This window comes from Pongo pygmaeus, chromosome 5 (assembly GCF_028885625.2).
Source record: "Pongo pygmaeus isolate AG05252 chromosome 5, NHGRI_mPonPyg2-v2.0_pri, whole genome shotgun sequence".
In the NCBI taxonomy this organism is placed as follows: Eukaryota; Metazoa; Chordata; class Mammalia; order Primates; family Hominidae; genus Pongo; species Pongo pygmaeus.
The window spans coordinates 163,349,842-163,362,010 of NC_072378.2; the positions used below are offsets into that span (position 1 = coordinate 163,349,842).

At 36.6% G+C, this 12,169-nt stretch overlaps 1 protein-coding gene across 2 annotated transcripts in view; it reads right to left on the reverse strand.

The window, feature by feature from the left end:
- The window catches only part of PRKN (parkin RBR E3 ubiquitin protein ligase), a 1,377,993-nt gene that overhangs the window by 1,314,681 nt on the left and 51,143 nt on the right, over positions 1-12,169 (reverse strand). Inside the window, exon 1 of one of the 2 annotated variants that reach the window (XM_054490450.2) lies at positions 7,492-7,734. The exons of the other annotated variant lie outside the window; for it this stretch is intronic. The gene's annotated coding sequence lies outside the window, so the exon portion shown is untranslated. Of the gene's footprint in view, positions 1-7,491; positions 7,735-12,169 lie in introns of those variants that run through there. 2 annotated transcript variants of the gene reach the window in all.

Consider the following 12,169-nt stretch of genomic DNA (forward strand, 5'->3'; position numbering starts at 1 on the left):
GAATATAGAATTGAAACAAAACCAAAAACAACCTCTATCTGAAACCTACTCCCAACTCCCAAGATACATGAAACTAAAAAGAAAAGCCCAGACTTTGGATGGGGAGAATGTAGCTGAATTCAGTTATTTGCTATACTGGTGAAGCCCCACAATACTTTTCTTTTTCATTTTATTTTTTAAATTTTTGAATATTTTATTTCCTCTAAAAAAAAAAGGTGGGGGGATATGTGTGCAGAACGTGCAGGTATACACGTTCTGGTACATAGGTATATGTGTGCCACAGTGGTTTGCTGTACCTATTGACCTGTCCTCGAAGTTCTTTCCCCTCACCCTCCACCCCACAACAGGCCCTGGTGTGTGTTGTTCCCCTCTCTGTGTCCAGGTGTTCTCAATGTTCAACTCCCACTTATGAGTGAGAACATGCAGTGTTTGGTTTTCTCTTCCTGTGTTAGTTTGCTGAGGATGATGGCTTCCAGCTTCATCCATGTCCCTGCAAAGGACATGATTTCATTCTTTTTTATGGCTGCATAGTATTCCATGGTGTATATGTACCGCATTTTCTTTATCCAGTCTATCATTGATAGGTATTTGGGTTAGTTCCATGTCTTTGCTATCGTGAACAGTGCCGCAATAAACATACGTGTGCATATGTCTTTACAGCAGAATGATTTATATTCCTTTGGGTATATACCCAGTAATGGGATTGCTGGGTTAAGTAGTATTTATGGTTCTAGGTCCTTGAGGAATCACCATACTGTCTTCCACAATGGTCGAACTAATTTACATTCCCACCACCAGTGTAAAAGTGTTCCTATTTCTCCATGGCCTGGCCAGCATCTATTGTTTCCTGACTTTTTAATAATTGCCATTCTGACTGGCATGGCATGGTATCTCATTGTGGTTTTGATTTGCATTTCTCTGGTGATCAGTGATGTTGAGGTTTTTTTCATATGTTTGTTGGCTGTGAAAACTTTTGAGAAGTGTCTGTTTATATCCTTTGCCCACTTTTTGATGCTGTTTTTTTTTTCTTGTAAATATGTTTAAGTTCCTTGTAAATTCTGTATATTAGACTTTGTTAGATGGGTATATTGCAAAAATTTTCTCCCATTCTCTAGGTTGCCTGTTCACTCTGATGATAGTTTCTTTTGCTGTGCAGAAGCTCTTTAGTTTAATTAGATCCCATTTGTCAATTTTGGCTTTTGTTGCAATTGCTAAAACCACATGATTATCTCAACAGATGCAGAAAAGGCCTTTGATAAAATTCAACATCTCCTCATGTTAAAAACTCTCAATAAACTAGGTATTGATGGAACATATCTTAAAATAATAAGAGCTATTTATGACAAACCCACAGCCAGCATCATATTGAATAGGCAAAAGCTGGAAGCATTCCCTTTGAAAACCAGTACAAGACAAGGACGCCCTCTCTCACCACTCCTATTCAACATAGTATTGGAAGTTCTGGCCAGGGCAATCAGGCAAGAGAAAGAAATAAAGAGTATTCAAATGGGAAGACAGGAAGTCAAGTTGTCTCTGTTTGCAGACGATATGATTTTATATTTAGAAAACCCCATCATCTCAGCCCAAAAACTTCTTGAACTGATAAGCAACTTCAGCAAAGTCTCAGGATACAAAATAAATGTGCAAAAATCACAAGAATTCCTTTATACTGACAACGGGCAAGCAGAGAGACAAATCATGAATGAACTCCCATTCACAATTGCTACAATGAGAATAAAATACCTAGGAATACAGCCAACAAGGGATGTGAAGGACCTCTTCAAGGAGAACTACAAATCACTGCTCAAAGAAATAAGATAGGACACAAACAAATGGAAAAACATTCCACCTTCATGGATAGGAAGAATCAATATTGTGAAAATGGCCATACTTCCCAAAGTAATTTATAGAGTCAATGCTATTCCCATAAAACTACCATTGACATTCTTCACAGAATTAGAAAAAAACTATTTTAAATTATGGAATCAAAGAAGACCCTGTATAGCCTAGACAATCCTAAGCAAAAGGAAGAAAGTTGGAGACATCATGCTACCTGACTTCAAACTATACTACAAGGTTACAGTATCCAAAACAGCATGGTACTGGTACCAAAATAGACATATAGACCAATGGAGCAGAACAGAGACCTCAGAAATAACACCACACATCTATAACCATCTGATATTCAACAAACCTGACAAAAACAAGCAATGGGAAAAGGATCTCCTCAGTAAATGGTGCTGGAAAACTGGCTCGACATATGCGGAAAACTGAAACTGGATCCCTTCCTTACACATCTTATACAAAAATTAATTCAATGGATTAAAGACTTACTTAAATTTAAAACCTCAAACCATAAAAACCCTAGAAGAATACCATTCAGGACACAGGCATGGGCAAAGACTTTTAATTATTCTCTGTTTATTCCCAATCCAGTTTTAAGATGTCCATAAGAAAAGAGGAGGGAGTAGTTTTTGTTTCTATCATGTGAGATACACTGCGGTTAGAATGCGGTATGCTTTAAAAGTCTGAGGATCATTATAACGGCATATAAATAACAATGACACTAGTGAATAAATATCCTGGATTTTCCACTGATCTGGGGAAAATAAGTAAATCTGCAAAGAAGCTATCATTTCTTGGAAAACAGATGTGAACTAAAATATCATTTTTTAAAAATGGCATTGGTATATACAAATGCTCTGCAATTACCTTTAAGAAACAAGTTACAGGACTCAAATTTCCTATCTCCACAGAGCGCTAAGATATTAGTCCTAGGAGAGCAAAATGTCCTGGAAGCCAAGAAAAGCAGAGAAAATAAGAACATAAATTCAGGAGGTGAATTAAGGTTGTTCACATGGAGTAACGCTTTATAATGCTTTTATGTCAAAAATAAATTTGAGATTAATCATTTTCCCACAAAAAATGTTGTACAAACTCCCATTTTTAAATTATGTCAAGGTTTAAAAATAGAACACTCATTTTTAGGCTATGTTGGTAATTATATTAAAGCACTACAGTACTTCAGGAAAATAATTAATACAATGAGGTTTCTTGGTACTATGAGCTACCTTGGTATCTATAACCTGCATATTAAAATTTAACAAGTAAGCACTTATAACAATCAGAATTTCAGGACAAGCAAATTGACTAATTCTTGTTTCCATTATAAACAAACATTGAATTTACAAGGTGGAATACAGATGACATATTCAAATGAGTTTACAAAGTACTTAGGATTATGAATATAAACCTACATTAATAAGAAGAGTGAACACATCAGGTTACTGCTAAACTCTATTTAATTACTTACAAATTAATCAAGTACAATAAAGAAAATTATCATTTGAAAGACACTCTTGATAATACTACTAAGAACTGTCAAACTTCAATTATCCATGCTAATTCAGAAAGCTGGCTAATCCTAAACAGTGGATAATTTAACAATTCTTTCTATTGGCACAGATTATATTTCTGTGCGTGACAAATTTACCTTAGCAATTTGTTTTTCTTAGTTTAATATTAAAAACAAGTCTTGCTTCCTTGCTAGATCAGAATGCAAAGCCAGCCAGAAGTTTTTTACAATTTTAAATGGGTTAATTACCAAGTATATAATCCATATATACAGTATATAAAATCTAAATGCTGTTTAAAATATTTTAGTTAAGCTTTCAACCACATTTAATAAATGCATGTTAAGGTATGCAGATTATGACAAAAATGATAAAAGGGTTGCAAATTTTTTTCTATCACTTTGAAAGTCTGTCAAAATTTAAGTCATATAAAGTACCTTGTGAGTTATTATTTCATTTTACAGATAAAACTATAGAACCTTCAAGAAGTTTCATGTGGAGTGACTCCATTATGGTTAAGTATACTGGTGTCCTATATATATATTTAAAATATCTATCACAAACATAGATCTTTTGAGTTCCCTCTTTCTCACTTTTCTAACAGAAAAATATAGCATACACAGGGCGTAGTAAAGAACATGGATACTGGAGCTTGAATATCTGGATTGGAATCTCGATTCACCACTTAGAGCTGAGTAAAAATAGGCAAATTATTTAACTGCTTAGAGCCTCAGTTTCTTCATCTATAAGATGGGGTTAATATTAGTACTTATCTCTTAGGGTTGTTATGAAGACTAAATGATACATGCAAAGCAGTTGGAACAGAACCTGGCACACAGTAAATACTCAATGAATGTTAGGATTTACATAGTATTAATAAGCACAATGACTTATTTTCAAATAGATAACTCCTAGACGAGAGGGAAAAAATCCATTTTTCTTTAAGAGAAGTGTCATGCATTTCTCAATTTAGCTTATAATTATGTTGATTAAAACAATAACAAAATATTCTTTGAACCATTAGAGTAATAATTTTCCCCTGGTGTCAAGGTAAAAGTAAGGAAGCAGATATATCCTCAGGAAACTCATCAGAGTATTTCATCAAGATTTTCACAGTTATATTTAGAAAATGAAAAGCTAATAATTGTAATATTAAAATATGAAACTTTATTATAAAAAGGGCACAGATTTTAAAGGATAAGCAGAGAGATTTAGATGACAAAAGTACAGTATCACATCTAGTAATAGTCCAACATCTACTTTACCTTGTCATTGTTACTCTCCCGGTGGAATAAACAGAACCATGTCACCTCAGGAGTTAATGCTGGCCAAGTGCCAAAGGCCAGCAATGGCAAGAAAGGCTGTGGACAGAGGACCTGGGCTATGGCTAGAAGAGAATGCCAGAGAAGGGGAAAAACTGACAGGGTAAGAGATGAGACGATGAGGACAGAGGTGCTGGGCCAGCAGTGGGAGGAGAGGGGAGGGAGCATCATAAGTGGCTGAGTATAGAGGCGCAGCAGAACCATCCACGGTCAGACTAACACAGTGACAAACAGCCACTCAAGAAATTCCTAGAGAACTCAAGGGTTGACACAAAAGGATGTGATAAAAAGCACTCATTCAGGCTCCCACTGTAGCATCCTGTGGCCTCGATGAGTGGGCGTGGCACCTGGTCATGAGAAGTATCTAATAGGTAGGCCCAGGGACATAAAGTAGGAACAGGAAAGACAGACCTTTCAGCTGTACTTCTTTCCTATATTCAATGGCACCTGCTTTCTAGGCATTTACTTTATTCTGAGAGTGGATGATAACGATGATGGTGGTAGCCCTGGTGGTGGTGGTAACGATGTATCTTGACTTACAATGATGGTTTCCTTCCCATTTTTAGATAGACACAATGATTCCCATTTGAGAATCTGAAGTACCAAGACCTAGAGAGGTTAAACAACTTGCCTAAATGGCACAATAAGTAACAGGAAAGACTGAGTTTTGAAATCAGTCTCTAAACCTCTAAAATCCACAATTTTTTTTTATTATACCATCTACTATTTCCCGGTATACCTCACCACAGGGAAAAGGCACCATATCATTGACCTAAAAGCTTGAAACTTCTACTTGTGAAACTAAAAAGCATGCGGACATCTTTTTTTTTTTTTTTTTTTTTTTTTTAAAGGAAACATGTTCTTATGCGCTTCACATCTAAATAGATTAATAGCAACAAATTAGAAGTAAAATGATTATACAGACACAATATAGTTGAAGACATCAAGTGTTGTGTCTTCTTGAGTCATGACTGCCCCCGTTAAAAACCACTATGTTTTAAAGAGGACTGTTTATTTAGAGATCTGGATGGTAAGCTAAACTTTAGAATTAAGGAATTCAGATTTAACCCTTTATTACTTGAATAAATTTATATATATATTTTTAAACGCCCTTCCTAATTCAAGAACGTTACCCCATTTGTAATCTCTTTCCCAGCCTATGCCATGACAAGACTCATACACAGTTTCCACGTTTATGTATACCAGTGACTTTCTGGATGCCAATAATCCTTACTTCCCCAAAACAGATACTTGAGAACATGAATCATCCCAGACTATTAAGCTAGGAGTGCACTATCGATTTAAGAATAACTGACATGAGCTAATTTGCAGCTCTTCCTTTGGTATTTGTCCCTCAGTTGGCACTACAAAGTTAGACTCCTAAATATTCCAAGGACTGCAATTCCATAATCTCTTACCAATTTCCAATCTTGTAAGAGATTATAGGATTGAGGGATGGCATATTTGGCATCAATATACTTCAAATGTCTCAAATATTTTCCAAATTGAAAGTGTCCACTTAAATACTACATCTGGACAATAAATTAATAAATCACCAAGGAAAGCAAATACATCACTTTAGAAGCACATTTGCAATTTTTAAGTTAAAGGAAACTGACAGAAACCAAATTTCCTTCCATTGTGCTGCTAAACATTTGACAAACCTAAAAGTATCCTTCGTAAAGTGGCTAATAAACTAACAGAATTAAATATCCCTTTTGAGTTCAACTGATTACATGTATGCAAGTACACACTTAGAACTCTATTTATCAATTTCAAACTGCTGTGAAAAGTGCTGAATTCCATTCTTTCAGGAAGACAGAAAACATTTATAACAGCAACAGCCTCGCAGTCACATCTTTTTGTAACTAGCTCTAAGAACGAAAAAAATCTTTATGACAATAACAACAAAATGAATTTTCATTTTAAAAGGCAGTCCCTGTGCCATCACTGGCTGTCCTGCCACCCAGCTCCTCTGAAGGCATTCAGACCCTTCACCGGAATGTCTCAAAAATCAATAGCAATTTATTCTCTCTTTGGACCACAAGCAACAAAAGTAAATAATACTGTCACCTCCAGTCTGCCTGCAGAACATGGTCACAAAACAGCCTTGCCACTAAAATACAACCTTACGCAGCTCTTTATCTATGCTGGCGCTACCGATTGTATTGGCTTTCATAGGGGACAAATACTTCAGCAAAGCCACACAAAGAGGTCAAGCTCTTGTACCTCAGCCAGAAAGAATGCTGGGACCTGAATTAAAAAGAAGACCTGACACTACCTAAGCTTCCTGCTTCACCAATGTGGGTTTTATGGAAGAAAAACAAGAATATTTATTTTCCAAGATTATTAAAACTAAGGGGAAAAACGTAAGATTAAATATGCCATAGTTATAATTTTTTCCTACAGAATTTAAGAAAATCACCAGATCACTGAAGCAATTGGTTGAACCATAATATTTTGCAGCTAAAATCTATAGGTAGGCAATTTTTTTACTATCTGATAAAAGTATTAATCCATAAGCAAACTATGACTTAAGAATTAAAGTTCTATTTTGATAATGTTTAACCAAGTAGGTGATATCAACACCATTTGATTGTTGAAGACATTATACACACTCTGGAATATATAAAATGGCATTTTGAAGCAATAGAAAGAATACTAGGAATAACCAAGTATAATCTTATCTATTTACAGAAAAAAGGAAATCAAGCTCTATATGTAACACCAGAAAACCAGTTAATGGAAGGAAGCAGGACTACAATCCTGTCTGACATTCTTTTCACTATACTGCTTATTGATGAAAAATTACTTACAGGCATACTAAAGAAGAGTCAGGCCAGGCGTGGTGTGGTGGCTCACGCCTGTAATCCCAGCACTCTGGGAGGCCGAGGCGGGTGGATCACAAGGTCAGGAGATCGAGACCATCCTGGCCAACATGGCGAAACCTCGTCTCTACTGAAAATACAAAAATTAGCTGGGTGTGGTGGTGCGCGCCTGTAGTCCCAGCTACTCACGAGGCTGAGGCAGAAGAATGGCTTGAACCCAGAAGGCAGAGGTTGCAGCGAGCCGAGATTGCGCCACTGCACTCCAGGCTGGCAACAGAGCGAGACTCTGTCTCAAAAAAAAAACAGAGTCAAAGTCATTTTGATGAGAATAAGCCATCATCCCTCAGGGCTACAAATTACTCCTTAAGAGAAAAAGCAAGTACTTTGAAACATTTGTGCAGTAATCAAAAATTCTGAAATCACAGAAGAATTTACCAGTCAATCATACCAGAAGTATTTACTGAATATCTGCTGTGTACTTCTCACTAGTAGGGAATACGAAAAATATACATACACGTTTAGGAAATATTAAAATATTGAATATAAAACTATTAAATAATATATTAAATATAAAAACAAAAATATTAAAATATTAAAAATCATCAGATGTCAAATTGTATGGTCAAAGAATAAATGGAAATCAGGCAGGTGCTGAGAGGAGAGAGGGGAGGCAGGCTGGATGGGGGACAGGGAGGAAGACAGGTGATGGAAGCAGACACCAGGGCTGCAGACTGTGAGTGCTGGGAGGTGCTGCGGGGAGGATGCGCCTGGCAGAGCAGTGGTGCCCATGAAGTAAAGTGAAGACACAGAGTGGCGCCAGACACTGGAAGCCCCAGAAATCAGGCAGAAGGACTTGAACTTAATGTGGTAGAGACTCCAAATAATATAGAATTAACCATTTTATCTTGGCAACATCACTCCTATTGTTTTTTGCCTCACTCCTAGCTCAAAAAAACAAAAAATACACTAAAGATGTTGTCTTATTGGTCAGAAAAATATGACTTAAAAATGTAACAATTTTTTGAACCAAAAAGGTGTTTCCTGGAAATTTCATTTAAATAACAAAAAACATATCATTGTGAAAAAACTTCACTCAAAACTTACAGTTTTCTGATAAAATTAATATCACTAAGCTAAGGGAGAAAACAAATCTCTGAATCCCTCATTTTTATTCGGTAACATTAACCACTTTGGCAAAAAAAATAAGTGAATGCTAGGATTGGGAATTTTGAAAAATCATGTTTAACTTTTGTACTTTAAAGAAGATACAATGAAGTTGATATACTCTATCTTCTATAAAACTATGAGGCATCTAAGGTTAATCATTAAAATTGATTAAATATTATATTTAAAAACAAATACTCATTTATGTTTTTTCAAATTTCAGAAAGTTTGTAAATTCTGTAGTAAACCAAAATTCTTTTCTCTTTATTTTATGCATTCATTAAAGAAAGTTTTTGGGGAAAAGTGTGTGTGTGTGTGTGTATATATATGCATGTGTATAGATATACAGACACACACGAATAATCACGTGAAAACTTATCTGCCAGAGGTCTACTCTAATATTTGTTACAGGCCTCTTTCTGATTTTAAAACAATCTACAGCAGAGATATAAATATTTTACCTATCACTGTCAATACATATCAAATGTCTTGAAATGACTATGTCAAGGTAACACAGTAACTACACTTATAAGAATATACCTTACAGAAAAGATTGTGGATGTGGACAGTGGTGTAGCAACAGGAATGTTCAACGAAATATTGTTGGAAAGATGAAAATGGGAAACAGGTTTAATAGCCAAGAGCAAAGCATTCAATATGTAAGTTATAAACATATTCATACTTTGTCATTTTTATACATATTAAATATAGTCACTGCGCATCCATTTATTTCTCCTATTTTCCTAATTTTGAAGAAGAGCTCCCAAAATATTTGCAAATTAATCTGTAAACACTGAATGACAGTGCCTGCCCTGAAGCTCACATGAGGTGCTTCGAGGCAGAAACGGTATGTACCTGGTGCCCAGAACAGTGCCCAGAGCAGCACCTGGCACAGAGGACACGGTCAACAAGTACTTAACGGAGTGAAAAGAAAAAGTTAACTAAGGATTTGTAACTTACAGTCACTCACTTTTAAAAAAATCGGAAGCAGTTTATAACAAAGTATGATAAAATGTAGATTTTTCTCTTTTTTAAAACAGGGTCTGGCTTGCAATGGCAGGATCTTGGCTCACTGCAACCTCCATTCCTGGGCTTACACCATGCTCCCACTTCAGCCTCCCAAGTAGTTGGAACTACAGGTGCACACCACCATGCCTAGCTAATTTTTGTATTTTTTGTAGAGACAGAGTTTCACCATGTTGCCCAGGCTGATCTTCAACTCCTGAGTTCAAGTGATCCACCCTCCTCGGCCTCCTAAAGTGCTGGGATTACAGGCGTGAGCCAACACGCCCAGCCTAGTTTTTTTTTAAATGTAAATCAAAGTAAGGGAAAAAACCAAAACATCCAAACCATACAGAGGAAGATGGAAAATAACAGAATCAGGAACCTGAGCTCATGCCAACACTCAATCATACGTTCAAACTTCCTGTCAAGCAAGGCTACAGCAGGACTGCAAGTGTGGCGGAAGGCGGCAGTGTTTAAAATATAAAACTTCAGATCAAGCCAGCAGGAGTCAAAGCCTGATTTCACCAGTTGTTAGCACTGTAGGACTCTGGAGAAATCAATGACTTTTTCTGGGCCTCCTTTTCCTCCCATACAGAATGGAGCTCTTATGAGAGCATCACCATAGGGTTCTGAGATTGACACCAGCCAATCCGTGCACAGTGCTACTTGCATGGTGTCAGAACACATTAAGAGCTCAATGTATGCCAAATCTGTTACATGCATCATTACAGCTTTGACTGTATGCAAAAGATACCATTCAGTTCTTCCAAGCTGCATTTATTTCATAGATTCAATATTTATTGAGACTAAATATTTATTTTAAAACTTGGTTGGATGAAGCCCCACCAATGTCTTCAAAAGCCTAACATGGAAATGGAAGAACAGAAATACCAACATATAACAGTGACTCAGGTGACATGTATAGAATAGAGATGTACTCAATGTTCCCTGAAGTAAGAGGAGGAAGTGATGAATTACTGAGGGGTAGCGCTGTGGGGCAATATCACATTAAAAGTGATGTAGGAACTAGGACATGAAAGAGGGGTCAGAGTGCAACAAAGTAGGGAATAATGGTATTGGAAAGCCATTCCAGGCAGATTGGACAACATAACTAAGGAAACTGAGGCATGGGAGGACACGAGAAGCTGATGGTGGTTGAACACTGTGTGATAGGATGCTCATGGAACTGTGACAGAAAACAAAATGGCAACATTCTGTTGGGGTCAATTTTTGAAGGCCCTGTTATGCAATTTGGACTTTAACAAGTAAGCAAAGGAGAGCCAGTTTGGGCTGATAATGACATCAGTGTTTTAGATACTAGGATTATCATGGAAAACAGACTGGATTTAGAGAGTGGGAAGAAAGAGGCTAAAACATCAATACTCCAGGCAACAACTAATGCTAGGTAATAAATAATACAGACTGGAAACAAGACAGTGGAGTTGGAAAGAAGGAAACAGATGCCAGCAATATTGCTAAGTGACAGTCAGAAGAATTAGCACACAGGAAAGTCAAAAACGATTTCATGGTTTTGACCTTATACGGCTAGGGCAGTGACAAAATTAAGGATGGTAACATAGAGGAAGCACAATTTGGGGTGGCAGAGAAAGAAGACTTTATTTAATTTATTTATTTATTTATTTATGAAATGGAGTCTGGCTCTGTTGCCAGGCTGGAGTGCAATGGTGCGATCTTGGCTCACTGCAACCTCTGCCTCCTGGGTTCAAGCGATTCTCCTGCCTCAGCCTCCTGAGTAGCTGAGATTACAGGCATGCACCACCACACACCTGGCTAATTTTTGTATTTTTAGTAGAGATGGGGTTTCACAACATTGGCCAGAATGGTCTCGATCTCTTGACCTCGTGATCCCCCCGCCTCGGCCTCCCAAAGTGCTGGGATTACAGGCATGAGCCACCGCACTCAGCCCATTTTTAAATAGATTGAATTTGAGGTAGCTCTGGAAAACAAGGAGGTGATGATATTCAACAGAAAGATGGAACTAAGACACAGAAGCTCAGAACGTGGATTGAGAGGTCATCTGCATAATAGATGACAGGCAAATTTACAACACCAGGGGAAATTTCAAGGGGACAGCATTTGAAGTCAGAAGGAAACCAAAGTAATGACACTTACTCTATCACTAAAAAGTATGATATCTAAAATAACCAGTATGCAGGACTTAAAACAACTACAAGCTACACTAAAAGATAGAGAGAAACACTTTAATAAATGTAGAGAGATATTATGTGTCTGGATGGGAAGAATAATTTGTGTTGTCATCAATTCTCTAATTAATCTGTAGATTTAATATAATTCTAATAAAAAACTGTAATATACTTTTGGGAAGCTTAATGAAATTATTCTAAAGTCATCTGGAAAGAGTATCTGAGAATAACTATTTTTAAAAGAGTAATATGAAAGGCAAAACTGACCTAGCAGATATTAAAACATATTGTAAAAATTCAATAATGGAATACTGACTTATACACAAAAAGAT